At 38.7% G+C, this 27605-nt stretch overlaps 1 protein-coding gene across 6 annotated transcripts in view; it reads left to right on the top strand.

Annotated features, from left to right (window-relative positions):
• SLC8A1 (solute carrier family 8 member A1) overlaps nucleotides 1-27605 on the top strand; it is a 276480-nt gene that overhangs the window by 168047 nt on the left and 80828 nt on the right. The window lies entirely within an intron of this gene.

Below are 27605 nucleotides of genomic sequence, written 5' to 3'. Positions count from 1 at the left end.
CCCTCAAAACTTGAGGCATCAGCATTTTCTGGTCTGTTTCCTCTGGATTTATTCAAGTCACTGTTGCGCAAGGCCAGGGTCACAGCGCAACTGGGTGAGACAGAGGGCGCTAAGTCAGGTGCCAAGGAGGGTTGTCCGGAGAAAAAACCGGAGGATCGAGTTTACTCAGAGCCTCCTCCAGCGAAGGAAGACATCCCTGCCCCTAAGTTGTTCCTAGAGGTAGTTAAGAAGCAGTGGAAAAAGCCAGGAACATTTCCCAACCCCAGCAGCAGTGAAAGGAGGTTCTTTAACATGGAATCTAGTTTCTCTGAGGCATTGCAGCTGCCCACAGTGAACCCTTCAATGATGGCATTGGCGTCCACGTCAACGGTGGTGTCTGGTGATGTGGCTGATTACTTGAAGGCCGAGGACAAGAAGGCAGAGATGACCCTTCGTAAAACATTCCAGTCTTCCACGTGGGCCATCAAGCCAGCTGCCTCTGCGTTGTTCTTCAGCCGCACGGCTATCCTTTGGCTACAGGATGCAGGAAAGGATTCCGCCTGAGGAGGTGCGTACTCATCAAGATCTCAACAAGCTGGTTGCTGTTGCTCAATTCTCTGCGGACACCATTCTGCATGCCATGAAGTATGCCTCATGCACAGTGGCAGCCTTGGTCACCTCCTGACGTCTCCTGTGGCTGAGGGGTTGGCAAGCAGAGAACAAGGCAAAGTGGCACCTGGCATCATCGCCTTATTCCGGGTGACCCCTTTTTGGTACCCTGTTGGACCCAATCCTTGTTGAGGACAAGAATAAAAAGAAGGTCATGCCTACGCCTACAAAGAAGTCAGAGCAGAAGGTCAGAGGCTTACCTCCATATCCTCATCTTCCCTGGCCATCGTAAGTATCTCAGGTTCTCCTATTTAGGTAGCCACTATAGGGCCGTACCATTTGGCTTGGCGTCGGCACCTCAGACCTTCACTAAGGTCCTAGCCGCAGCGGCGGCTTACCTCCATGAGCGCTCTGTCAGGGTCCAATGCTATCTTGATGACATCTTAGTCCAAGCAGCATCGTTTGAGCGGGTGAGGGAGGATCTTTCGTTGGTGGTATTCACACTACAGCAGTTAGGTTTTTTGGTTTACCTAGATAAGAGTTCCCTCATTCCCGCCACCAGGATTCCTCACCTGGGGACCATCATAGACTCTAATCTGGGGAAGGTGTTCCTGTCCCACGACCGTAAAGTTAGTTTGTTTCCCTTAGTTAGACAAGTTAGAAGTCAACATTTTGTTCCTGTAGTAGTGCTCTCCAGCTTGCTGGGGAAATTCCTTTCTTGCATAGATGTGGTGCCTTGGGCTCGTCTACATGCAAGGCATCCAGTGGCGTCTCCTGCTGCCTCAGAGTCAAACTCCAGCAATTCCAAGAAAAAGGTTCCAGTGACACCACAGGTGCAGCTGTCATTGAAGTGGTGGCTCTCCCCAGCGCTACACGAGGGCTGCGAGTTCAGGGAGCCGGAGCGCCTCATCCTGACAATGGATGCCAGCTTGTATGGGTGGGGAGCTCTCTTGGAGTCCTGAATGGCACAGGAGTGTTGGACCTGGTTGGACCTCCAACACAATATAAATATTGGCTGGAACTGAGAGCGATTCACATGGCATTGCGCCACTTCAAGAACCATGTTCAGGATCAAGGCGTCTTGATGCTGACCGACAACGTGGTGGCGAAGGCCCACGTCAACCAACAGGACGGCACACACTCCAGGGCTCTTCGAACCGAGGCGATGGCACTTGGCGCCAGGGCGGAGAGGCATCTTCGATCGTTCAGGGCGGAGCACTTCACAGGAGTGAACAACCATCAAGCCGACTGGCTCAGACGGACCATGGTTGACCATGGGGAGTGGAGCCTTTCTCCGAAACTGTTCCAGGCCATCTGCTCCAGGCTCGGCCATCTGGAGGTGGACCTGTTTGCCACACCGCAGAACGCTCAGGTGGATTGGTTCTTCTCTCGGTTCCCGGCTCGGGGGATGGAGGGAGTCGACACACTTCAGATTCCGTGGCTAGAGGGCCTGCTCTACACCTTCCCTCCCCTTCCCTTTCTCCCTGTGGTAGTTCAGAAAGTGATATCAGAGAAGGCAGAGCTCACCTTAGTGGCGCCTACTGCCTGCAGGCGTGGTTTGCAGACCTAATGTGCCTGTCAGTATCACACCCGTGGAGGATCCCAGGGAGGGATGTGGCCCTCAGACAGAGGAACCTGGTGCATCCCAAGCCACAGTGGCTGCAGCTAGCCATATGGAGATTAAGCGGGAGCGCCCAGATGGTGATCTCCACAATTGAGGCTTCACGCAAGGGTTCCACCACTAGGATTTATGATTCCACCTGGCAGGTCTTTGCAGAGTGGTGCCGGGTCTCAGGAGCAAATCCTCGCGAGGCTTCGGTACTACACATCTTGGAGTTCCTCCAAGATGGATTGGATAGGAGGCTCTCACATGGCACCCTCAGGAGACAGGTGGCAGCCCTCTCCACAATTATTCAGGGAGAGGGGCTCCTTACACTTTCCCAGGTCCCATTAATTAAGAGGTTTTTGAAGGGTGCGGGGAATCTCCGTCCCCCGGTTGTCCACAGGTTTCTGACATGGAGCCTCACTATGGTTCTCCAAGCAATGACAGGAGCACCATTCAAATCTCTGAGGACGGTTGACCTGAAGTTCGTAACCCTTAAGGTAGTGTTCCTTGTGGTGGTCACCTCAGCCCATCGCATCTCCGAACTGGGGGCGTTGTCCTCCAGGTCAGATCTTTGTACATTCCACAATAATCGGGTCATCTTGCAACTGGATCCAACCTTTATTCCCAAGGTTAATTCCCTTTTCCACAAATCACAGGAGGTGGTATTACTGGATTTTTGTCCGGACCTGTCTCATGATAGGGAGCGCCTTTGGCACCTGCTGGATGTCAGGCATGCCTTGCGCATTTACCTGAGGCGTACAGAGGGCCTCAGGAAGTCTGAGGCGCTCTTTGTTTCTTTTTATCTGTCTTCCCTGGGGAAGAGGGTGTCCTATTCAGCTATAGGGAGGTGGATCAAACTGGCCATCACATTGGCCTATGAGGTTCAGCGCCTTCCGGTGCCCCAAGGCATCACAGCACACTCCACCAGGAGTGCGCCTACCTCGGCGGCCTCGGCCACACAGGTGCCTATTGTGGAGATTTGCAGGGCAGCTATGTGGGCATCCCCATCTCCCTTTATCAGGCACTACAGGTTAGACGCATTTGCATCGGCTGATGCAGCGTTTGGTCGTAGGGTGTTACAACAGGTGGTAGCGCATGAGGAGCCCAGGACCAATAGTGCCCCCCCTGAGGGACGTTAACTTGGGTATGTCCCAATCCTGTCTAATCCTGCAAAATTCCTCCAGAAAATGACAGTTGGTTTTACCTGAACTGTTGTTTTAGGAGGTTTTGCAGGATTAGCCAGGTTCCCGCCCTAGCTTTGGTCCAGGGGTTGGGGGAGTTCAGGGGGTAGGGTATGTTCCCTTATGACTTGTTTTCAGGTGTTTTGCAGTAGTCTTGACTCATTGAAACTGGGAACCAAAAGCAAGGAGCACAGAGGCATGGCTTCAAATTAACTCTGTCTCGAGGCCAATTGGACATCACAATACGCAATTATTAATTTATTAAACTAAACTACAATACCCAATTCTGGCTAATCCTGCAAAACCTCCTAAAACAACAGTTCAGGTAAGACCAACTATCAATTTTGAAATACCCAATTTTTAGTCCGTGTTTTATTAATTCAAAAAGACTTCTTGAAGTACACAGGAGTAAGAAATTAATAGATAAAAGATATTATATGAATGAGATTAAATAAACACTAGTTTCATTGCTGTAAGAAAAAAATCAATATAGCACAGGGTTCTACATAAGTGATATTTTAGCCCAGTTAGGAAACATGTTGCCAGCACAATGAAATGTTGACAGTATGATATGTGATGAATAAAACCTGCTGCCAAGAGATAGCAGAAACTCTTAGGGATGTATTTTCATGCATAGATTGTGATAATATAGTAATATAACCTTACTAGAAGGAAGCTTTGCATATTACTTGGCAATGGAGAGGATTGATATAAAAAGAATTTGTCACAAGGTAATAACTGTTGTAAGAATTCCAAACTATTCCTAGGGCTACCTATTGTAACAGTGGAGAAGAAATCTATGTGACCTGCGACTGTGGAAGTCTGGAGGCTTCAGGGATTAGGTGCAGAGGTCTATTCGGACCCTAAAGCATGGCAATAGCTTTGCTTCCCCTTGTAAACTGGAAAATACCCAATATTCCGAATCAGTATGCTGAAATAGATTATCCTTAATTGAACTCATTTAACTTATGTGACTTTATAGAGCACATGGGATGCTAATTAGTTTATTATGATTTATGCTTGTAGGATAGTTTGCACGATCAGCATTTATCCTTGAATTATTACCCTTTTTGATTGGCTTAGGAAAACATTTTTTTGGACAGATGTTATCTTATCAAGCAAATTATTTAATGCCTGCAGGTTAATAATTAGTTGCATGTATTCATTGTATAGAAGATGTTATACCAATGTTTGGATTTATTTATTGCAGCAATTTATTATTATTATTATGATCTGTAGATGAAAAAGATAATCTTATGGAAAAAGAACATTTGTTTCTGTGTAGTTAACCTTATCCCCTGTGGTTAAGCACTCAGGTCCTGACAGCAAAAAAAAAATCGTAAAAAATCTTCTCAATATTGATTTGTAAAATTTATTTTATTCTATCAGAAGCTGATGTTCTTCATGTTTAATCTATATTATACACATTAAAGATTAAATTCCCTGGAATTTTCTACTCTATAATAATGTAATCCCACTAACCTTGATCAGCAGCAAAGCATCAAATGATCCATTCCTTTCCAAGTGGCAGGAGGGTAGCAAATAGACTATGTATAGCCTGTTCTTCCACTACATTCCAAGTACTATTTTAAACAGATTATGAATGAATATTATGTATGTTTGCCACCTTGAGCTATATAAAGGCAGGATAAAAAGAAAATCTTTTTTAAAATATATCCTGTTAACAATGTTAAAAAATCCCAAAATACAGCAGAAGCCACATAAATCTATTTAAAATCTGTACAAGTTCATGTTAAACAGTATTCAAATCATCCCAAATTTGAAGAAATGCCTCTTAATTCTCTTTTTTTTAGGTAAAGGAGAATGGGTAAGCAAAATAGTCCCCAAAAGATTACATTCCACAATTAGGGAAAACAGCAGAAACTGCAAAACTGCAGAGTTTTGTGACTGAAGCAGCTGGAACACACATAGATACACACAAAAATTCACAAACACACAGGGAGAAATGTTTACTTTGTTTCATCAAAATCCCTGAAAAGCTGCTCTTCTTCTGCATCTGCCTGCATCATCAGAACTATCATAAAGATAATTCTTGAAATAATATATGGAGGAATTTAGATGGATTGGTTGTAGGAACTGTGTGTGAGGAAGTGCAAGTGCCAGATTTGATACAAGAACATGTTGTCTAAGGCATGGATGAAAACAGTACAGTCTATTTCTCTTGGGTGTTCTCTACAGAACTGGCACCCATTTCAATTGGCTCATAACTATGTATGCCTGGGAAATTTATTATTTCTACCACCATAGTGGTGTATAACCTGGTTGCATGCTGTATGCTTTCTGATAAGCACTTACAGTTAGGAAATTTTGAGTTCATCTAAGTTGAATGCATGACTCCATGGACCCAAATTTACTGTCAAGGTTCATAGCTCTTCTGGCTTCTCCAGGCTAACTATTCAAATATAATTATACCAAAAGGTAAATGCATTTAAGTGAAATCAGAAACACTGGAAGAAGCAGGAGTTGTGACATTCTCTTTCATTTATATAGTTGTCCTGGAGGCGCTATACACATCTGAGCTATACTCTTCCAACTGATGGGCATCAGAATAATTTAATTAATTGCTATTATGTACAAAATAATGTGGAACTTTAGTATATTATGGAGAATGCAAGGTTAACATTCCTTTCTTCTTCACATTTAGGGATTCTACAGTTTTATTTTAATCTACAACTTGAAAGATTACAGCTAGTTGCATATTTAATTCCTCAATGACAAGTAAACCCAGCCATCTGTCAAACACTCATTGTGTACAGAAGGATTTTTGCCCCATTCCTAAACTGCCTGCAGGTCATACTTCTAAACATGGAAATTTTGTTCTTTAGTCAGCTATTATTATATGAATTACAGAACAGCATAGGTTGGTTCTGGGAAGAATTAGTTGGGGAATAGATTTGGCTGTTTCTCAGCATCTGACTAATTCCAGGATTTGCAAAAGGACTTCCCTCTGGGTTCCACTGAGTTGAGCTTTTAAAATATTTTCTTGTACAATGTATGACTTGCTTCTTGGTTGCTTCAATTATTTGGAGAATCCTTTTGTGGGAACATTTCTGCAGCTACACGCCTGCTCTGTTCTTGTGACACATTGAGAACTAGACTCAATTTCAGCAGCATGATTTCAAGCAGTGAGAGGATAAGGATGGAAATAGCAAACTGCTCCTTAGCAGCATTCCATTGTCTTTCCTTCACTTAAAATCCCCCCAAATAGCCATAGTCTCCCAGGGATAACCCCCCCCCCCCAGTCAAAAGATATCCTACAATCTTCCAGCTATTCAACAGAGCAAATGAGGTCCTGCACCAATAAAAAGTGCCCTATGTTGGCTTAGTCCTAACCAGAATTAACTAAAGTGAAAACAATGTTCTAGCTATCTGTATGAGTTGGCTCCTATTACATAACCTAAAATATAGTACTGTATGTTCAGATGTAAGATATTTATCTCCTATTTGCACTTATTTGGCTCAGCAATTGGAAATTTTAGAAATGTTACACTAAAATGTGGTGGGTTTTTTTAAAAAAAAGTCTATGCAAAGTGACAGGATTACACTATTTTTAGTTCCTATATAGTTGTAGAAGTAACATTTAGCTTTTTTTTTAGTTCCTATATGGTTATGTAAGTAACATTTGGCTCCCTCTCCCCCCCCCTGTACATTTTTTATTCCTGTAACACACAATTTGTAACACTTGCTCTAGATTTAAGCAATATTTTTTTGTCACTGAATACTATATATTAATGTGGGTGAGGAAGAGAACTGGAAATGTCATTTCACAGAAAGATTTACCTTGTGTTTCTAATTACATATTTTATAATTTTAAGTTGGGGGAAGCTAGCCAGAAATGGGGTGTGATTGCCAGACATTATTTTAATAAGCTTCAGAATGCTTAACATTCCTCCCTCCCCATTCACTCCCTTTTTTAAATGAATGAAGTGAAATATAACTACAAATGTCCTTTAGCCAGGTTATGCAGTATTTGGATCTAATTAAAGAATTATTAATCAAATTATAGTAAATGCAAATGTAAGTTTCCATAAACTACTGCCTTACATGAATTGCATATTGAGAATTATCTTTCTAAAGAAACTACTTTTCTGAAAATCCTAATTTTCCTCAAACCCTATTATACTTGTTTCTCTAAGACCATCCTTTTTTACTATTCTTCCGCTCTCCTGGCCTCACATACTCTACCAAAGTCATTAAGTATTTGAGGTCAAAACCAACAGTGGCCTTTTCAATTAAATTAATCAGCAAGGTCTTTGTCCCAATCCATCTGAAGTTCAAGATAAGTAAAGTTCTAGGTTTCAGTGAACAGAGTATAAAATATCAGATCAAGAAAAGGGTTAAGACAAATATGGCTTAAAGCGAAGACACGGAAAAACCCAATGTCTGTTATTCCATAGTGGACTGGCTTTCAGATTAGGAATCAATCTACAGTAGCCCATGTGTGAGGAAATGAAGTTGGGACTAGTATCTGCATTTGGGAAAACCAGCTTCCTAAAATTCAGTTCATGTCTTTTCCCAAAGGTCTTCAAAAGTTTACAGTCCCAGAAACTTGAGAGATGAACTCATTCATCAGTTCACTCATTCCTCCCTCATAAGCATCCACACCTGGCCTTGCAGTTGCCTGGTTAATCAAGCTAACACCCTGGTGTTTTCCAGAACAATATAGACAAGCAGCCTAACTCAACTCTACCCTTAGCTTACAAAAGCAAATGCTAAATCAGAGTGTGTGGGATGTTTAGGAGAAGAAGAGATAACAAAATAACACGCAGACTGGAAGTAGGAGGCAACATCTGGAAATTTACAACTATTACAGGCAGGCAAGACCTCCGTCAGTCAGCTGCCAGATCCACAAGCTATGGTAAGCAGCATATCCTGGTGGAATTCCTGCCTGGAGTTTGGCTTGGACTTAGTAGAGCGTTCAAAAGTAATACTGCTTAACAGCAATACTTGGAACTTGGCCTGAAGCTTGGCAGCAAGCAGAAAAGAAAGAAGCAACTATACTGAGACAGCATTTAATTCCAACATGTTCAAGAGCCTTTAGAGGGAAGCAAAGGCTGTATTCCATTTCATAGACTTGAAGACTTTTGCTCATGTATTTATGTGGGTACATCAACTTGCAAGACCTCTAAAACAGTAGAGCTTACCCAGAGCAACAGCTTATTGTGAATCTGCTATGCTGTGGTGTATCCAGTCCTTGGAAGAATCTTCACACCATGATATTGCCACAGATCTGAAGCTAAATGCCCTTATTTAAAAATAAATTTCTGAATCCTTGTTCTGCTTCCCTTCTTCATCCAATGAAGATTAATATGCCAGGAGTGGAATATTTATACAAATTTATATATAAGCATATTCCATTGAAAAGCATATTCCATTGAAATCAAAATGATTGACTCACAGTATGGTTTTGTAGGATTGCAACTGTAGATATTCTGTCTTTCATCTGAGAAAGTATCTAGCCATTTTTTAAAATATTTCTTCCACCATTCTCATTTCACATATTGTTGGTCTTTCTGTAGCTAGATAGATAACATCATCTCTCAAGCTGTGTGTTTTGCAAGATGACATGTTATTTAAATGGGTGTGTGGACTTCCGTATAGGCAGCACACCAGATTTATCCTTGTTCCAAACATGCTTTTTCAAAAGGCAACTGGACTTTGTTTTTCCTTGAAGACATTTCGCTTCTCATTCAGGAAGCTTCTTCAGTTCAGTTCTTCAGATTTATTCTTGTTTAGCCTCAGTACATTTGGTCCAGACCATTTCCATGTATCCTTTTGAGATTCCAGTGGTAATAGCAGGGTCGGATGTCTTCATGTCTTTATCTCTTCTTTACAAATACGCATGTGCTACAAGCCCAGCAAAGATAACTTGTTCATATCATTTGAATCAACATTTGCTAATGTGATGTAAAAACTTCCATTCTACAAAAATTCTTTTGCTCTTTTGTTCATGCTTCCTATCAGCAGTAAATAATTACTGTAAATACTCGATTGAAAGATGCTGATTGACTTTTTGTGCCTTTGAAGAGGGAGAAGATGCATTTCTAGTGAACCATAATGAATCCTCTGATACATCAAGCTTCCTTGGCACATTGAGTTATTTTTAGCTCTTTGATTATGGGTTCTGTTTGCTATATACAACACACTTTTCTTCTTCTTAATCAGCAACTCAGATTTATGTTTGCTGGATCACTGTACTTTATTAAATGACTGACATATGCAGCAACTGACTATTCCTAGTCAAATGCTGTCTCTTTTTTGTCCTTATTTTCCCTTTTGCAACAATTCTAGGAATGCTTTTCAGGTACATAGGCATTCTGTGTTATCATTCCTTGAAATTCCAGAGCACCACTCTTCCCTCACTGGTTTTACTCAGATGTGTTGAATGAGGTTTGTAGTACAGATTGGGAAAGGTAAGCATAGTCAATATTACTCTATTATTCCACATACATTTCACCAAGCTGTTAAAATATTGCTTTTCAGAAAAAACCTTTTCTCTATTATTGTGGGGGGAAAAACAAGTCTAACTTCAGGGAAGTTGGATTAGATTAGCCTTTTTTAATAATGTTTGTACCAGATGGTTGGTTGGTTGATTGGCTGGTTATATATTAAGTAACATTTAAAAACTTTTTAAAAGCTTCATTTCTGAAGTAATGTTTGTCCTTTATTTTCTATTCTGAATTTTTTAGATGCAAATTTTGCATGTAAGTACATACACTGATTCAAACAATTGTAAAGATTGAGACCAGACGCAGGGGGGAACAGTCATAGAACTAACTAGAAATAAAACTATTATTACTAAAAGGAAACTGGTTTGTAAAAAGCATAATTTTAAGCAGAAATGTAAGATGTTGATCTGCATGATAGTTTCTATCCTAATTATACCTGATTCTCAACACATTTGAGATTTTTCCAAGATACTTGGAATAGCCTTTTCAAAAACTTTAATAGCAGTGTCTTAGATATTTTCTAGGAGAGGTATGCTCCAGGTCACATCCAGTAGAGAGATCCATGTAGTGAAATCTAGGAATCTAGGCAGTGGTGGTATGCTGCCAGTTCGCACTGGTTTGGGCGAACCGGTAGTGGCAGGGGCACAAGGCTTCACCCACCCACCCTGATGTCATCAAGGAACTTCTGCACATGCACAGACGGTTCTGGGCATGCACAGATGAGCGCACTCCCAATACTGAACCGGTAGTGAAGAAAATAGAGTACCATCTCTGAACCTAAGGACTTTGGGGCAGTGATACCCCGCTCTAGAAAAAAGCCCCCTTCAGATTAGGCTTGTCCCAACTCCTTTCACAAGGCGTTAAAAATCTGTCTTTACCATTAGACAGGGACCCTGGTAGCATGTGTTTATTTGTTTCTTAAATTTATATAGCCACCCAACTCACAAACATGATTCTGGAGTCATGTATATAAAATGTGTGATTATATTTTTTAAAAAGACTCGCAAATTGTAGTCTTATTTAAGAGGACTTATCTGAGCTCCAATAAGCAGCAGCAGTTGAGTTTTTCCAATAAATAATTTAACTGCCACAGTACACATAGAGTGTCTTTAGAGAAATAAAAAGCTTGAGTAGCCAGAAATGAATGTTCTACAGTGTTCTAAGTGCTCTACAATACACACTCTAGACATAGTGTGCCTTCCAGCTACCCACAGCATGAAATTTTGAACACTTTGAATAGTTTGTCCTGATCTAGTTAACACGCATTCATCTTCCAGATACAGGCTTTAGAATACTTTGCAAATGTCAGTATTTTCAAATCTTCAACTTTTCAGAAAATGATTAATTAGTGCAGAACATTAAAGTCATGTTTGTTCACCCGCTGACTTCTGTGATAATATAACGATACCAGCAGCATAAAGAGAAAGGAAATAGACTGAAATCAATCAATTGTGCCCAGTTATTATCTATAAGTCTAAAATATCTAATAAGTATAGTTTTTAAATAAATGCATACATACAATACTACTTCTATAACTCTTATATAAGTATTGTTAATTAAGATAAACACATTGGTGGTTTGAAGCAGGTTAACTCCGCGTGTGCCTTTATAGGGACAAAGAGAAAAGTGCATTTAGATGTGTTCCTTATCATAAATGGAGGTACGAAGTCCTATTGCGTTTTTTTTTCAGTTTTTTCAGTTTTTTATAGATTTTTCAGGACAATGACTTTCAGGTTTCAATCAGGAATTATTAAAGTTTTTCAATTTTGAATTAGAGAAAAATGGACAAATGTAAAACTAGGGAGGCCAAGGGAAGAAATTCTGACTAACTGGCCAACATCTCTTCTAAAATTTTGGTGCTGATACTGGACTCTGAATTAAAGAGTAAGATTTCATATAAAATGACAAGTTTAATAGAAGAATATGACTCAGATCCAAACATGTAACATACTTTCTGACTGCCTAGCCTGGATGTTGCTCACCAGTCTTAGAACCATCATGAATATCATTAAATGGAAGACAAAATACTAGTTTCATGAACAAAACAATGCAATCAGAACAAGAAGAGTATTATCTCTAAATTAGGTACAAATTTTAGGAGGCTGCAACTTTCTTTCCAAAAGAGAAGACCAGTATTTTTGACCTAGAACAAATTTCTTAAACATGGAATACAGCCAATCTAATTACTTATCTTGGTTCCTTGCCCGGAGTTTATTCCATGATACATCTGAGAGACAAATGTTTTTGTTTCAAGAAACTTTCTAGTATTTTTTTTCCATTTCTTGATGCAACATAAACACATGCCAGAAATTACACAGAATCCAGGTGTAACCCTCATCCATTTAGAGATACGCTGGAAAATGTCTCAGCAAGGTATTAATTACTACTGCCTTGAGAAATAATTTGTGTAAATGAACCCAGTGGTTTAACCTTCAGACTGTGACAGAATGTGTAGGAGCCTTTTTTCCCTGCATCAATAAGATGCTCAGATTTATGATAAATGTCCATGGAAACTAAATTTCAGACTTGAGGAGCAGCCATCTGGAATTCCTCTGACTTTGTCTGCAATTATAAATGTTGGTGTTTGTATTTATTATTTCCTGCCTTTCTGCTCTTGCGCATAACAGTTTGGTATGTTTTAGGGTGCAACTGGATGGGACAATAGTAAGACACTGGAAATAAAGTAAGAAGACAGTCCTTTCTCTTTGCTAGTCAGAAACCTTTCTACATTGAAAAACATGCTCACAGAGAGTCTCATTCCTCTTCCTTTCTGTAAGATGTAGTAGAAGAAAATTTGTGCCGCATTATCATCACAGTGAGAATTGTTCTGTATAATGTTTCAGATAAAGTCCAGGTGTGCTGGAAGTCCCATTTTTACTTTCAAACACAGAAAACATTTTTACTCTTGTATCTCTAACCTGTGAGCTAACTTTCTTTTTTCATTCAAGATTTTAAATCCACTCCCAGAGGGAAATAATATACAGTATTCCTAATAAAAGGCAGCTTGCTAAATTGTCTAGAAGACAATTGCATCAGTGGATATTATTCATGCTGTGCGTGCGCGCACACACACACACACACACACACACTAATGCACACATGGAACAGGACTACAGCATCTGTTGGTAGCCTACCTTTCTGGGCTCATATGCCTTTGATGTCAGGGAAACATCACAAGTTAGAACTGTTAAGTCAACAAGGCTGAGAGCTCACATCATACTGGAAAGGTTGGCAGGCATAAATGTACTTGCTATAATAAATTTCTAATGAGGCAGAAAAAAAGTGTGTGGTTTATGGTTCTTTTTTACCCATTTTGAAATGACTAAACATATTTGACTAAACACATTTTCATGAGAGCCAACATAACATGTCTAAGAAATATCTTAGAAATTAAGAGTCTTTTTTTCTCTCTAAGGTTGAGTCCCTCCTTGTCTGTAGTCAGGAACCAATAGCTTTCCACAACCTGGACATTGTCCCCAAATTCTACACAGTGCTAATTATGGGCCACTTACAAGTGTTCAGGCTGGGGAAGCCTGAATTCAAAATCTCAATTAACCACAAATTTCACTTGTTTACTTTTAGCCGGTTGCTGAGTGTAGGATACAAAGAGGAGTACACTGAAAATGTCATAGATTATTATAGGCATTTCCATTCATAAATCATATCATTCGTTCAGTATTAGTATTAGGATGCACTATTTTCCATTTCCTGATTCTGATATCTGAGTGATCCAACCTTTTCTCGTAAGCAGTAGCAACATCCCAGTCACTTTCACAATCTTAGTTATTTAATGAGTTTTTACTCTTCTTCCCCTGTACTGCTTTTTGATAGACCTAAAATGTTAAATTGTTGGCAATAAAATATAAATAAGGCAACATAAGAAAAAGTAGCAATCAGTAAAAGAATGGTTAAAGCACGTCATATAATATCCCAATGCATGTCCATTCCAGAGGTGTTTTTTTTTTTCCAGGAGGCAACTTGACTTTCTTGTTTTTTCTTTGAAGTTGTTTTGCTCCTCATCCAAGAAGCTTCTTCAGCTCTGACAGGATAGTGGGGAATGGAAGGATTCATATTTAGAGTACGTCAACAACTCTCCGTTTAGTGGGTCATTAAAGCACTTGGAGGTTTATCAGTGTCCTCAGAGTCACCTGAGTAGTGCTTCTGCTTTCTTTAGTCTGCAAAAAAGAAAAAACAAGAAAGTCCAGTTGTCTCCTGAAAAAAAGCAGCTTTGCGACAACCATGATCTGAATGACTGAGAATCTCTGCAGATTATCCAAATCAGAGATGGGTTGTTCCTGGTTTGGCCCAGATCAGGCAAACTGGTAGTAGCGGCGGTGGGAGACTCTGCCCATGTGCAGAAACGTCACACAGAAGCATGCGCAGAAGCATCGTGCATAAGTGCGCCCGAACCAGTAGTAAAAAAATTGGCAACCCACCACTGATCCAAATGTATGTATATCAAAAGGTGTTAAAGTCTTCTAATAACCAACAAAGAAATGGGTATTGTTTGTGTGTGTGTGTGTGTGTGTGTGTGTGTGTGTTTGCTTACTTTATTAAATCACTTTATGATTTAATAACACTTTATAACATGTTTTATTATTGTCCCATTGTTTTTTTATTATTGTTTTTATTATTTTATAAATCTTATGTTTTTCTCAGAGTTGTTGACACTCAGGCAGTATACAAATTGATTAAAACAAATAACAAAGAAGCTTCTAGAAAACAAGTATTTTCCAAGGCAGAGTAATGCTTTATTCACTGGTTGGGAATTCAGAGGCCTTTCCAATGTACTGAAAAGCCATAAAGTAGGTAGCAGCTTATTGGGAAGAAACTTCCATAGTTGGAAAGCTCCCATCAAAAAGAGAGACCCTCTCAACTAGTTCATCATATTATCTGACCTAGTCAGCTCAATCAAAAAGAAAAAATATGCTAAATTCATGACCATAGGATAGCTGACAAGAGACAGCCTTTTATAAGGATGAGGCATCAGCACTGAGAGGAAAAACATGGAAATCAGCAAAATCAGAATATATTGTGGCAAATTCTAAAAAGAGATAATAGGCTAAAAGCTGAAAGCCATCTGGCTTTTAAAATAGGACAAAAAGTAACAGTTGATGTTCTAAAAGAAAAGAAAATGAATGAAATATAGATGCCTATTCTACTATGTTGTTACTCTACAGGTTGTTATTAATTTCCAAAAATATGTACACTGAAAGAGAGTTAAATTAATTACAAATCCAGCACAACATAAGAAAGTGCAAATAATAAATTGACAGGTTTTTCTAGACTTTTATTGAAAGTTCCTTTGCATCAGATTCAACTCCTGCCTGAAGATTAGATCTCCTTCTTATTTTCTTAACAATAATATGGATGTAGTTTGTCATTGCTTTATTATATGGTATTTTCCTGAAACTTAAGTTTGGCTGCCCTGAGTTGTTGAATACAAGATGGGCAAACAAATTACATAATAAATAAATAAATTTTCCAGTCTAGTCCAGGAGTTTGGGATATCGTGGTGGTTTTCCATTTAATAATCACATCTGACTTTACATAGTTCTTGGGATCAGAAACCCAAAATCTTGTGTGACAACATCTCCCTTAAATATACTCCAGCCTCTGGTAACTAAATGGACACACCCATGGTGTTTTCATGAAAACAGTACAAAAGATGTATGTCTAGTTATGGTTATCAATTTGATAAAAATGTATCACAGAGAAATATTTTATTTATTTCAAGCTGCACTTAATACAGTGAGAAATGGTGTCTACGTTGTTTGTCATCAAAGAAAGTAGACTGCTCATTAATACAACATTGAACAACAGAGGTGGGTTCCTACCGGTTCGAAATGGTTCCCCCAAACCGGTAGTGCTGTCTTCAAATAGAGAGTGAACGGTTCTCTGTTTTTTTCAGAAGTGGCTGGAAGAAGTGGCCACAGCTGGAAAAGTGGGTGTAAAGAAACCCCCTAGGTACATGTGGGTTGGGGGGGGGGAGAAATTCAAACTTCAGCCTCCTGGTGCGGTGCAGGGCTTGGGCAAAGGCTGGAGGGAAGGGCCCTGGCTCGCTCACGCTCCCTCCCTTCCCAGTGTAGTTTGATGCAGGTAGAATCTCACATTGCCTTTTGCAAGCCTGCTGTCAGTGCAGCTGGGGACTGATGAGGGCTGGCTTTTTGCCTAGCTTTATCCAACTGTCAGGGGAGAAACGGATGGGGGCCTGGGGAGGAAGTCATTCCACCTCTCCCGACAGCTGGACAAAGCTATGCAAAAAGCCAGCCCACACTGGCGCCTAGCTTCATCGACAGCAGGCTTGCAAAAGGCAATGTGGCTCCACCTGCAATCAAGCTAGACTGGGGAGGGGGAACAGGAGCGAGCACTGAGGTGACTGTGTGAGGAGGGAAGCCAGGCAAAGGGCCAAACGAGGTCATCTGCAGCATGCTGTAGCACACACACTTTCTCTCAGCCCTCTTCTTTCAGAGAGCTCCGATCGGCTCCCCTCCGGCTTCTCCACCTCTCCTTTTACCCCATTAGCCAAATTGCCAGCAGAAGGTGAGTGGGTGGGCTTTATTGCATTCCAGGCATTTCCCACCCAAACAGCATGCTGCATTTGCTGTGGGGGAGGTGTTTTGGGAAGGTAGTGGGGGAATGGGAGGGGTGGCAGAGGAGCTGCTTTCAATCCATTGGTTTTTGCGGGGTGGAGACCCCCCCCAGTTATGCAGGCTTCCCATTTTGGTAGCTCCTCCCCCCTGATAGGGAAAATATTTTTTTTAAAACCCCGTGGCTCAAGCCAGGGTGCCAGGCTATTGGCAAAACTTCCATGCCCTGGATGGACCCACCCATGCCACCTATAAGTGTATATCTGCCCACTGGCAGCAGTTGAAAGGCTTGGCCTACCCTGGGCAGTAGAGCCGCATCTTTCATTAGTGCTGAGAGGCTGAGGAGAAGGCATTGCGTGCCTGTCAAAAAGTTTTTCTGGCAGCCTCACCTGTAGCAAAGGTGAGAATGTCTATAGCCCCTAATTCTCCTTAAGCATGGCCAAATGAGGAACAGCACTGGCAGACTTTCTAAGCCAAAGCAGGGAGGGAAGCAGGGTGGAAAAGAGATATCCAATCCAACTTCTGTGTGTGAGAGAAAGGGGGGAGGGTGAGGCTGTCCAGTTTCTTCTTGAAAACCTCCAGAACTTCTAGAGACAAGCAGTTCCACTGGTTAATTGTTTTACTGTCAGGAAATTTCTCCTTAGTTTAAGGTTGCTTCTCTCTTTGTTCAGTTTCCATTCAGTACTTCTTGTTTTGCCTTCTGCTGCTTTGGAAAATACATTGCCCCCCTTTCTTTGTGGCAGCCCCTTAAAAGCCTGTTGCCTGTCACACTCTTGGGCAAAGCATGTGAGCCATTTCCTCCTTTCTGTGGTCCATGAAAGTACATTTATAGTATATGTAGATAATAAAGTTAAAAAAAGTGAACAACATTTTTACAGAACTATAGCTACGTTGAGGCTGAGTGTAACAAGGAATGGCTGGAGAGGCCAGGCAAGGCACCCCTTGATGTGAGTGACATTGAGTTGGCCATGCCCACCCAGTCACATGACCACCAAGCCATGACCACAAAACAAGCCACACCCACAGAACCGGTAGTAAAAAAAATTGAAACCCACCACTGATGAACAATAATAAGAAAAGGGAAAGATGCTACTTCAATTAAAGTACTTTTCAAAGAACATATGGATCTTCAAGGTTATCTGGTGGGATTTGACACATTTTAATTCATTTTTAGTATGTGTACGTTAGTGGCCTGCATGCCATTTAGCAATGTCATACTTTGTGGGTAACGCTTTGTTTGATAAAATGGTTTATTGCCTGATTTGTAGCCTTTTCTGTTAGCCACAAAGTTTCTTCAACTTGTGAAGAAAACCATCCATGTTTCATTTACAATTTTGCTTATTTTAAATAAATATAGATAATGGTTTATTAGTAATACTGTTGCCCAGTGTTTGAACAATAGCAAAAATGCTGATAAGAGTTTGCCAGATTTTTTTTTTCTAAGGAAGGTACCACTACAAATTAAGCCCTTTGATTTCATGGATGTTTTATAAATCATAGAATCCTGACACAGAAGCCAAATGCTAAATATGTGTGGTTCGGCTTGTTAGTGAATGTGTTCTTTGTATTTGTTGTTATCTGTATTTTCTTCCATATTTCTGAATTTAGATGAATTTTCCTTTTCCATAAAGATACTAAAGTCTTTATAAATATTCTTTTCCTCTACTAATGGGGCAGCCACATCACTGCTGTTAATTAAGAAAATTTCTTGTTGGTTGGTTAGCTTGGTTAATTAATTACCCTATTAAAACACTGATTATCTTCTGAGCTTTCTGGCAGCAAAATGTTTCTGTAAAAATAAGTAAAAAGATAGCTTCTATTTTCCAGATAGAAAAATTAAAGCTGATTGTTAAAGTACCCTTATGATATAGGCCTCTTTTGTAAGAGCTGTCAAAAATTATCTTTTGTATGAGGCACCTTTTAGATTAAAGTTTAAATATAAAGATTAAGAAGGCAAACTTACTATATATGAGTATGTTACACCACTCAATTGATCTATTAGGCAATCTATTTTTGACACAGGGTAACTATTAAATTTGATTACTTGGTTTGGCATCTTGTTTTGGCGTCAAAATTAACAATGTACAAGAAGAGCATTCATCTAGATTTAGCACATTTTGAAAACCCATTTTTCTAACCAGTCAATCTATCAAGATAATTTTCTAATTCTATTTCTGTCTTCTAGACTATTAACTGCCCTGTCTAATTTTGAATCATCTGCAATTTTATAATCATTGCTTCAACTTTTATAAATTAATACAAATACTGAACAATAGAAGAATGAACCACATGTTTCTCACCATGTCAGTTCCCTTTATTTTTAAAAGAAATCATAGATGAACACCCTTGGACTATGATTTTCAGGTTAGGTATATATTCACTTAATAGTTGTGCCATCCAGCCACAATTAATTAACTCACTTTTGAAGAATGTTATGAGGGTACTTAATCACATGTCTTGCTAAAAACAAGATATGTATAAGCTTATTTATTTCTCAAAACTGTCCTATGCATGAAGAAAACACAATGAGATCTGGCAGAAGGGCAACTTGGTTTTGTCTCTTTTGCTATTTGAAATGTTAATGTGATACTTCACTGCAGTAATTGTGACTCATGCTAATAAGAAAACAAAAACTGTGAGATTCTGAACTTTACTGTGAGATGTAACATGGAAAAGATGTTTCTTTTAACAGCCTTTAAACAGCTGGCATACAGTTTGTCTTCTGTCATTCTCAACAATTATATTAATGACAACAATTATATTAATTTCAATGAACTATCCTGCCTTCCATTTCAGATGAATAAAAATCCTCCTATTTTTTTCTTAATCCCCAAAGTAAATGTGTACATCTGGGCCTTCCCCGATTTTTTAAACAATCAATTAAAAAATCTATAAATGGATACATTTTCAATGATTACACACAAACCACATATACCTCAGGACTCCATCAACATCCTGGCCACAGTACAGGGGGAGAGGGGAGAGAGAGCTAATCCTTTGTAGTCTTCTCAAGGCTAAAAGGATCAGGTTGTCCATATTTCTGGGGGAAGTTGTTCTAGGAGATAGGTGTCGTAGCAGAGAAGGCATACTTCTTGGGGCTCACCAATAGCAATAGCAGTAGACTTATATACCGCTTCATAGGCCTTTCAGGCCTCTCTAAGCGGTTTACAGAGAGTCAGCATATTGCCCCCAACAATCTGGGTCCTCATTTTACCCACCTCGGAAGGATGGAAGGCTGAGTCAACCCTGAGCCGGTGAGATTTGAACCGCTGACCTGCTGATCTAGCAGTAGCCTGCAGTGCTGCATTTAACCACTGCGCCACCTTGGTGACACTGTTTCATTGTCTGCTTTGTCAGATCTACCAGACCTCCAGAAGCCACTGGGGTAGAAGGTCTGGCAAGTATTCTGGCCCTATGTAAGGCTTTAAAGATGACTAGCAGCTCCTTGAATTATACTCATAAGCTCTCTGGGAGCCAATGCAGCAGCTATGTGGGCATATTGTTCTTTGATGCAGCATTTTGAACCACCTGAAGGTTCCAGTTGCTCTTTAAGGGCAGCCCATGTAGAGAAAATTGCAATAGTCCAATAGAAAGGAGAAGATTAATTTGTTCGGATCTATTATAGGCCTTTCTATATTAGTCAGGACATATGAAAACCACTTCCAAAACTTTGCCAAGAAAGGTTCAGGCAGTCTCCAAGAATTGCACAGAGTTGAATGGAAGGGGGGGGGGAATCACTTTGATTATGAATTTTAGATTTTAGCATAGCCATGAGTTTCTAGTCATTATACAATGACTAGAATTTATTCATTATACAAATTCCACTCAAGTTGGAGAAAATTCAGAAAGTTGTTGGTAGAGAGAAAATGGCCTTGATAAGAGAAACTCATCATAATCTATATTTAGAAGTAGAATTTTTGAGTCAACACAAATTAAGATGGTGTAATTACAGTGCTTCACTGTGGAAAAAGGAAGTTCTTTCTTAAATACAAGAGTTTTCTCTTGGGTCAATCTTTAAATATAGAAAGTACACTGAGAAACCGCATATCTAATAATCATTTTTCACAGCTGCTATTTTTGTTTGAAGTTACACATGCAGGAGGAGCTATTTTCAATAAAAATGTTATGCAGTTTGTTATATTTATTGTTTGTCTTAAAATACCTCTATATAATATATCCAAATAAGATAGCAAATATATATTATATATCTAGGTAAACAATTCTCATCTTCTTTCTCTTCACCATGCTTTACTATACAGTTGCTTAAGATTCCATTGTTAGGATTAGTACCAGAATAACAGGACAATAGTATACATTGACTGTACTTGTCGATGACAAGTTATCTTACTATCAGAGGAACTAAAGCAGTGCATATAATTGTATGGACTGAATGCTGCAGCTGTTAGACAGATCTTTAGATTGGAACTAGGATAATGTCCTCTCTTAACGTTAGATGCTAAAATCCATTGATTAAATTACCTATTGTAGAATGGTAACTTTAGTAGCAAAAGTTGGACAAATATACACTTTGAATGATCTTCCTTTTCTTTCATAAGCTACAGTTGATATCTAGGACAAATATTCCTCTCCCTCTTTCCAGAAATCTCATTACATCTTATTGTCCTAGCTTATACGTCAGAATTCACAGAATTAGATAGAAGACATAAACCAGGATTAAAAGACAAACTTTGGTATACAATGGAATGAAGAAGGAATAAAAGACTTGTGGGTTCTTCTGACATTCACTCCCAGCTTTTTAATTGTTAATTTGATAATTAAGTTATCCAGATACAGACAATGAATTTTTATATTTTAAACTATATAAATTGACATTGTTTTAGTTATACTAAAAAGAGCCATTTTGGTCTAGTAATGAAGGCATCAGTATAGAAACCAGGAGTTTTTGAGTTTCAGTTCTGCCTTAGACATGAAAGCTGGTGGATGTTGCAATCAATGGGTCAACACTTGACTAATCTCAAAAAGCAAACCCTGCACTTAAGAAAAAATGCTAGGAAGAAAAAATGTGTATTTTTATTTCGATTTTTTAAAAAAACTTTCCCTTTCCCATGAGTTCTGTCTCACAAAAAGTTTTAAAACAGGTTCCTAGATTCCTTGCACACTTAATATTTGTTTGTCTTAACTTGAAAAGTTAAAAGGAAAAGAATTGATAGTACATTTCTGACACAGCAAATTTCTAATCAAAAGCACTTTCTCCTTTTTCTTCAGAACCACCAAAGTGCCATTTGGTCTGCCTGAAATGTATTAAGCATAAGTATGCTTAAGATCCTGAAACTAAGGAATTAAAAAATTCATTTTCCTCCTTCTATCTGCATAATCAACAAGAACTGCTGGCATTTGTCAATAATAACATAATTACGTACATAAGTTAATTAAAATTTCACAAGTAAACAGTAATAAACATGAAATTAATAATGTAAATTAAAGTTTAAAATGGAGCAACAACAAAATAAAAAACACAGATGGGATCATCCATATCAGAAAATAAATTTATAACACTAGAGATTATGACAAAAAACCCTCTTTTCAGGGATTTTTAGCATTATAAGACATTTGTTTTCTAATGTTTTCACTTCCCTTGAAAATCTATATTATTCTGCACAAAAGGAACTATCATATGCATGGTCAGCAAGCTGTAATTAGCAATACTAAAATAACATTAGCAAAGAAATAGGAGAATGGCAAAGGAGTAAATTAAAGATGGGCTACAATGATTCACCGCATGTATCCTACACTTTATCCAATACCATACCTCTGGCTATAGCTATCTGCAATAGGGAGCATAAATATTGGCAATTTTTCACATGGCTATAGAAAATTGTGAGAATTCCAGTTACTTTAAATAAGAAGGATGCTTACTGGTGAGAATCTTTATCAATATTTGCTACTATTGAGGGAAAAATTTCTACTTATAGCTCATGGCTTTTTATAGGATATTACTTTTATTAATTTAATACACAGACACACAGACACGTACACACACACACACACACACACACACAAACACACACACATGTTACATGTCAAAGCATAGCGTCATCTGTTTTTTGAAGTGGCTGAAATTATTTGAAATTTCAAGTTGCTTCTTATAATGTTCTTTCTTTAATCACCTGATGCCTGTATAATGATAACACCAGAAGATGCCAGAGTCGAAGAAAAAGAACTGGGAAAAATGAAATATCATGATCTGGCCATCAAAACTACATGATTATGGGTGAAACATATCATTGTCATCGGGGCACTTGGTACCACATCCAAGAATTTTATAAAATACATCAAGAAATTGCAGCTTTCTGCAATAACGCTAGAGGAACTTCAAAAAAACGCTACTCAGAACATCGTACTTCTTAAGAAGGTACTTGGTTGATACCTAGGATATTGGCAGAAATCCAAATCAACCGTTAGCACCAGTCAATGATATTTGTGCTGCATTTTTGAATGTTTAGTTGACTGAGTTTCATGTGGGTGGGGCCCGACTAGTAACCAATGCCAAATCCGGCGAAACAACTGGCCGCTGTGATACAATTGTATAATAATAATCATCATCATCATCCACCCTACTTGGAACAACTTATACCCTCTGATATTACCTTAACAGTTCCTAGGTCTTTGGTTAGGACTCGAGCTGTTGAGCTACCAACCAGCCCCAAAGGCTGTGAATCTCACCATAGATTAACCACGTAGTAGTAGTAGTAGTAGTAGTAGTAGTAGTAGTAGTAGTAGTAGTAATTATTATTATTAATTAATTAATTAAAATTGAAATTCAACGACTATGGCACAAACCAGCAGTGGTAATTCCAGTGGTAATTGGCACACTGGGTGCTATTCCAAAAGCACTGGAATTACATTTAAAACAGTTAAAAATTGACAAAATCACCATCAGTCAAATGCAAAAAGCCGCACTGCTTGGATCTGCACGCATATTACGAAAATACGTTACCACGTCCTAGGCCCCTGGGTGGGGCCCGACTAGTAACCAATGCCAAATCCGGTGAAACAACTGGCCGCTGTGATACAATTGCATAATAATAATAATAATAATAATAATAATAATAATAATAATAATAATAATAATTTTTTAAAAAACAGCTTCCATCCAGAGATGATATCTGTAACACCGTCAACCATCCAGATCTGCCTATCCCACGACCTTGGTAAGGACTCAATAGGTAGACAAAAATGCCAAACCCAGTCTAACTATCTGGCTGACTAATCAATAATAATAATAATACATTGTAGTAGTCATACAGAAAACTGTATTTAACTTTAAAATTATATTATATTAGAGCAATTAAATAAGAACTGCTAATACATATTTATTGTAAAAATGGCCCCATAAAATTGGAACATGTTGATTTTTTAATTCATCTGTAACCTGCTGAGCACCACTGAATCAAACATATTTGCAGATAAACTGAAGTTATATTTTCATCTGCATAAATATAATCCAAAATAAAAGCTCTCCTTACACAAACTATTCCCTCTGAAAGAACATCTGGCACTTGGGTATTTTTATTCCACACTCCATGCAATACCTACAAAAAAAATAATAATGCTTTTTCAGCATGTATATTTGAAGTACAGAGCATCAAAGAAAGTTTTATAGTTGGAAATGCTAACTTTTAAATTTTTCACTGAACAATTTTACATAGGAAACTGCGGCTTTTGTGCTTTAGCAATGTTGGTATTGTTTCTTAAACAAGCTGTGCATATCTCCATGTTTTGAAATCTAATTTCAATAAACCAGCAAGTTTCTTTTTATGTTCCTATCCTACTTTACCGATTGCACATGGGTGCAGCCATAATTAGCTGACAGTTTTATTGTCTGCTTTATTGAGCAGATAAAAACATACATACATTATCATCATCCTCATTATCTTTCTCCAATTTAACCAAATCTTTTTGCTATCATACATTCACTATTTGCTGCAGCTGCTCACAATTTTATTATAGCCCTTTTACACCTTTAAAATTTTAATCAAATCTTTAGGGGTGTTTTGGAAGAGTCCTCTGCAGTATTTTGTATTGAAGTAGACTATCTTTAGTGTTGAACACATGTCTTAGTCCTCTGCTTGTAAGTTCTTCCTTTTTCTTCACATTTCATTTTGTGTAGTACATTGTAATTCCCAAGCCGATTTTTAAATTAATTCCATCTAGTGAAATACTTTGTGATCTACCAGGTAATTAATCTTTCTTCATATTCAGTGTTCTCCATGACCATGTGGAAATTGGCTACATGTGTCATTCTTAGAGCATTACTTTTTCTATAATTTTTGGATCTTTCCAAGATCCTGACTGTGCTCTCTTGAGACCTACCCTTTGTTTGACCAACCTGACAATGTGCACTCATCCTAATAATGGCTACTTGCAAGCCTAAATTCTTAGCAATAAACTTCCTTAATTAGGAAATATTATTTGAATCTTTGCATCATATATATTACTAAGCTGCCTATACCTATTACTTAGTAGTCTTCTTCCTATGAGTAACTCAGTGACTGATGGCTGCCTGTAAGGTATATTTTACTAATAAAAGACATTATTTGAAATGAAGGGTCCTTGGTGCTCTCTGATCTTGGACATGTCTGCAGGAAATGTCTGATTTCTTGCAGACATTTCATTACTCAAACTAACATCAGTGTTAGTCAGCTATCTTTATCTTTTTTTAGATCAGCTAGCATTGATGATGTTGACTAGTTTTGGTAATGAAACATCTGCAAGAAAAATACCCAAGCTCACAGAGCACATGGGACACCCCCCCTCCCCATATTTTACTGTTTTTATATGATTTATTCTGAAAATACTTTCTAATTCAGGAAAGTTGATGGTGTTTCTATAGCTTTTTACTCCAGATTAATTAAACCATTTTTCTGTGCTGAAGCTGACTTTATGTTGTTTATAGATCTTGGGACGATAAGGGAGGAAAACAAATATCCTGCCTCTTCCTTAGAATAAAATGTGCAAACTGTAAGAACAGTATGCTTTTAGGACTGTGTGTATTTTTAGCATTAAAATTTCTGCAGCAATAATGGACAATGTACACTTCTAAAACAATAACCGATACATTTTAATAATATCTTATTTTTACTTTTAGCCTCAATTGGTTGACATTGAATGCATCACCAAGGATCTATCAGTGATTCACCATTTTTCAGTAAAAGTCTATGAAGTATGTCACTGTGCACATATGTGAGCCTGTGTAGGATTAGCTTTCCTAACTTAATGCTCAGAAGTGTTGGAGTAAAAACAAATGCCAGACAACGGGAAATTCTGAGATTTGTAGTCCTTCATATCTCCAAGACCCCATCTCTAGGAATATTGTGTAACAGGGGTGGGTTTCTCGCCCCGTTCCAACCGGATCGATTGGAACGAGGCCGGCGGCGTCCTCACGCACGCACGCAGCACGCGCATGCGTATTAGCATCTGTGCGATGCTCCAGCTGCTCCTGGAGGATCGCGCAGGCGTTCTGCGCATGCGTGGAAAGCGCGAAATTAAAAAAAACCGGATAAGGAGCGGGTGCGGGTGTGCGGGCGCGCGCGGGGGGCGGCTTCGCCATTCCCGGAAGTTACTTACTTCCGGGTTCGGCGACCAACCGGATCGCAGGGACCGGTGCGAACCGGTTGAAACCCAGCCCTGTTGTGTAAAATCATTATATTGGATTACTCATGCATAGCTTACTCTTCTTGTGGCATATCAATCATCAGATGTTGGTGATCATGTTGGTGATCCTATTTTTGTCAATAACTGCACGAAAAGGTACTGTTGAGTTTTGTCCAAATCGGTCCCTTTGATTTTGAAGCCATGAAGTTCTTCTTCTGCCTGGACCTCATTTGCCTTCAATCTTTCCTTGATTAAGTGAAGTATGCCATTTCTGGGTGTCGCATCACATATCTAAAATATTCTAACTTTCACTTTTTTATGGTTTTGATTATTTTCCTTGGTTTTCCCAGGCAGCTTATCACCTCCTCATTTCTGATTTTTGTCAACCCAACTTATATGTACATTTCAAATGCTTCTAGCCTCTTCAGGTAGCTTTCTGTCAGAGATCAACTCTTCACTCCTTAGAGCAGGGACTTATATGGTGCTTCCTATAAAATATTTTTTCTAATGTTTATTGTATTTTTAACAAGTATAGGACTAAATCAATTTAGCTAATCAATATTCTAGGATTGCATTACACTGCAGTGCCATAAACTAGCCTTACTATGTTCATAAATCCATTGCTCCATGGAGTTAGCATTGATGTAGAAAGTAATTATTACACACTATAACTAGTATGTTGGATATTATTTTTTGGTCTGTTGACTATCTCCTGTGCTATTTGGATGAAGTCAACATTTTTTCAGCGATTGTAGCATTTGCATTGTAAAACAGTTTTTTGGAGCTAGTGAAGCTAATGTTTATTTTATCTAAATAAGCATTTCTAAACAGGTTTCTAAATTCATCAGGATGTGCATTTCATATATTTTTGAGCTGAGCACTTGGTTCTGAATATTTGGTTAGTAAGTGTACTGTGTAGGTTCCAAATCATTCCACGAATACGTGAGTAAAATGAATGTCATATCAATTCATGTGAGAATTCCCAAACTCTAAATTCCTAAACTATCTGAAACTCCCATAGCAAAGGTAATCTACCATTATGCAGACAAATAATCACTTTTCTTTTTACATCTTATAAAATGGATGTAACAGTGACTTAGTGAAGTTGGTAATGCTGTAATATTTGATCCTTTTTCCATTTTGGAATTTTGGGGGAGTTACAGTAAAATAGCTGGATTAAATCTAACATATGTTAATGCACAAATGATATGGAAGCCTTTATTCCCTTCACTTCTGGGACTCTGGGAAACATTCCAAACAATGTGCCCACAGTGGGTTTTCAGTCTATTGTTTTGTAGGGAAGGTGATTCTTTTGTAATGATGATTTCAGTTGTTATTTGTTCTCCATATTAGCTTTATTATTACTCTGCTGTATACCAACCAGAATCTATGGATTGGGATGGGCTGAAAAAACAATTAATTATAAAAGTGATTGTCCTGCTAAATTTCAATCTTTTTATGATAATAGCAATAGCAATAGCAATAGCAGTAGACTTATATACCGCTTCATAGGCCTTTCAGGCCTCTCTAAGCGGTTTACAGAGAGTCAGCATAT

The sequence above is a fragment of the Thamnophis sirtalis genome, unplaced genomic scaffold, assembly GCF_051295495.1.
Source record: "Thamnophis sirtalis isolate CommonGarterSnake01/CBP01778 unplaced genomic scaffold, rThaSir2_p1.2 scaffold_6, whole genome shotgun sequence".
Lineage (NCBI taxonomy): Eukaryota > Metazoa > Chordata > Lepidosauria > Squamata > Natricidae > Thamnophis > Thamnophis sirtalis.
Note: the sequence above shows the minus strand (reverse complement) of the source record. Positions and strands in the feature narration are given on the sequence as shown.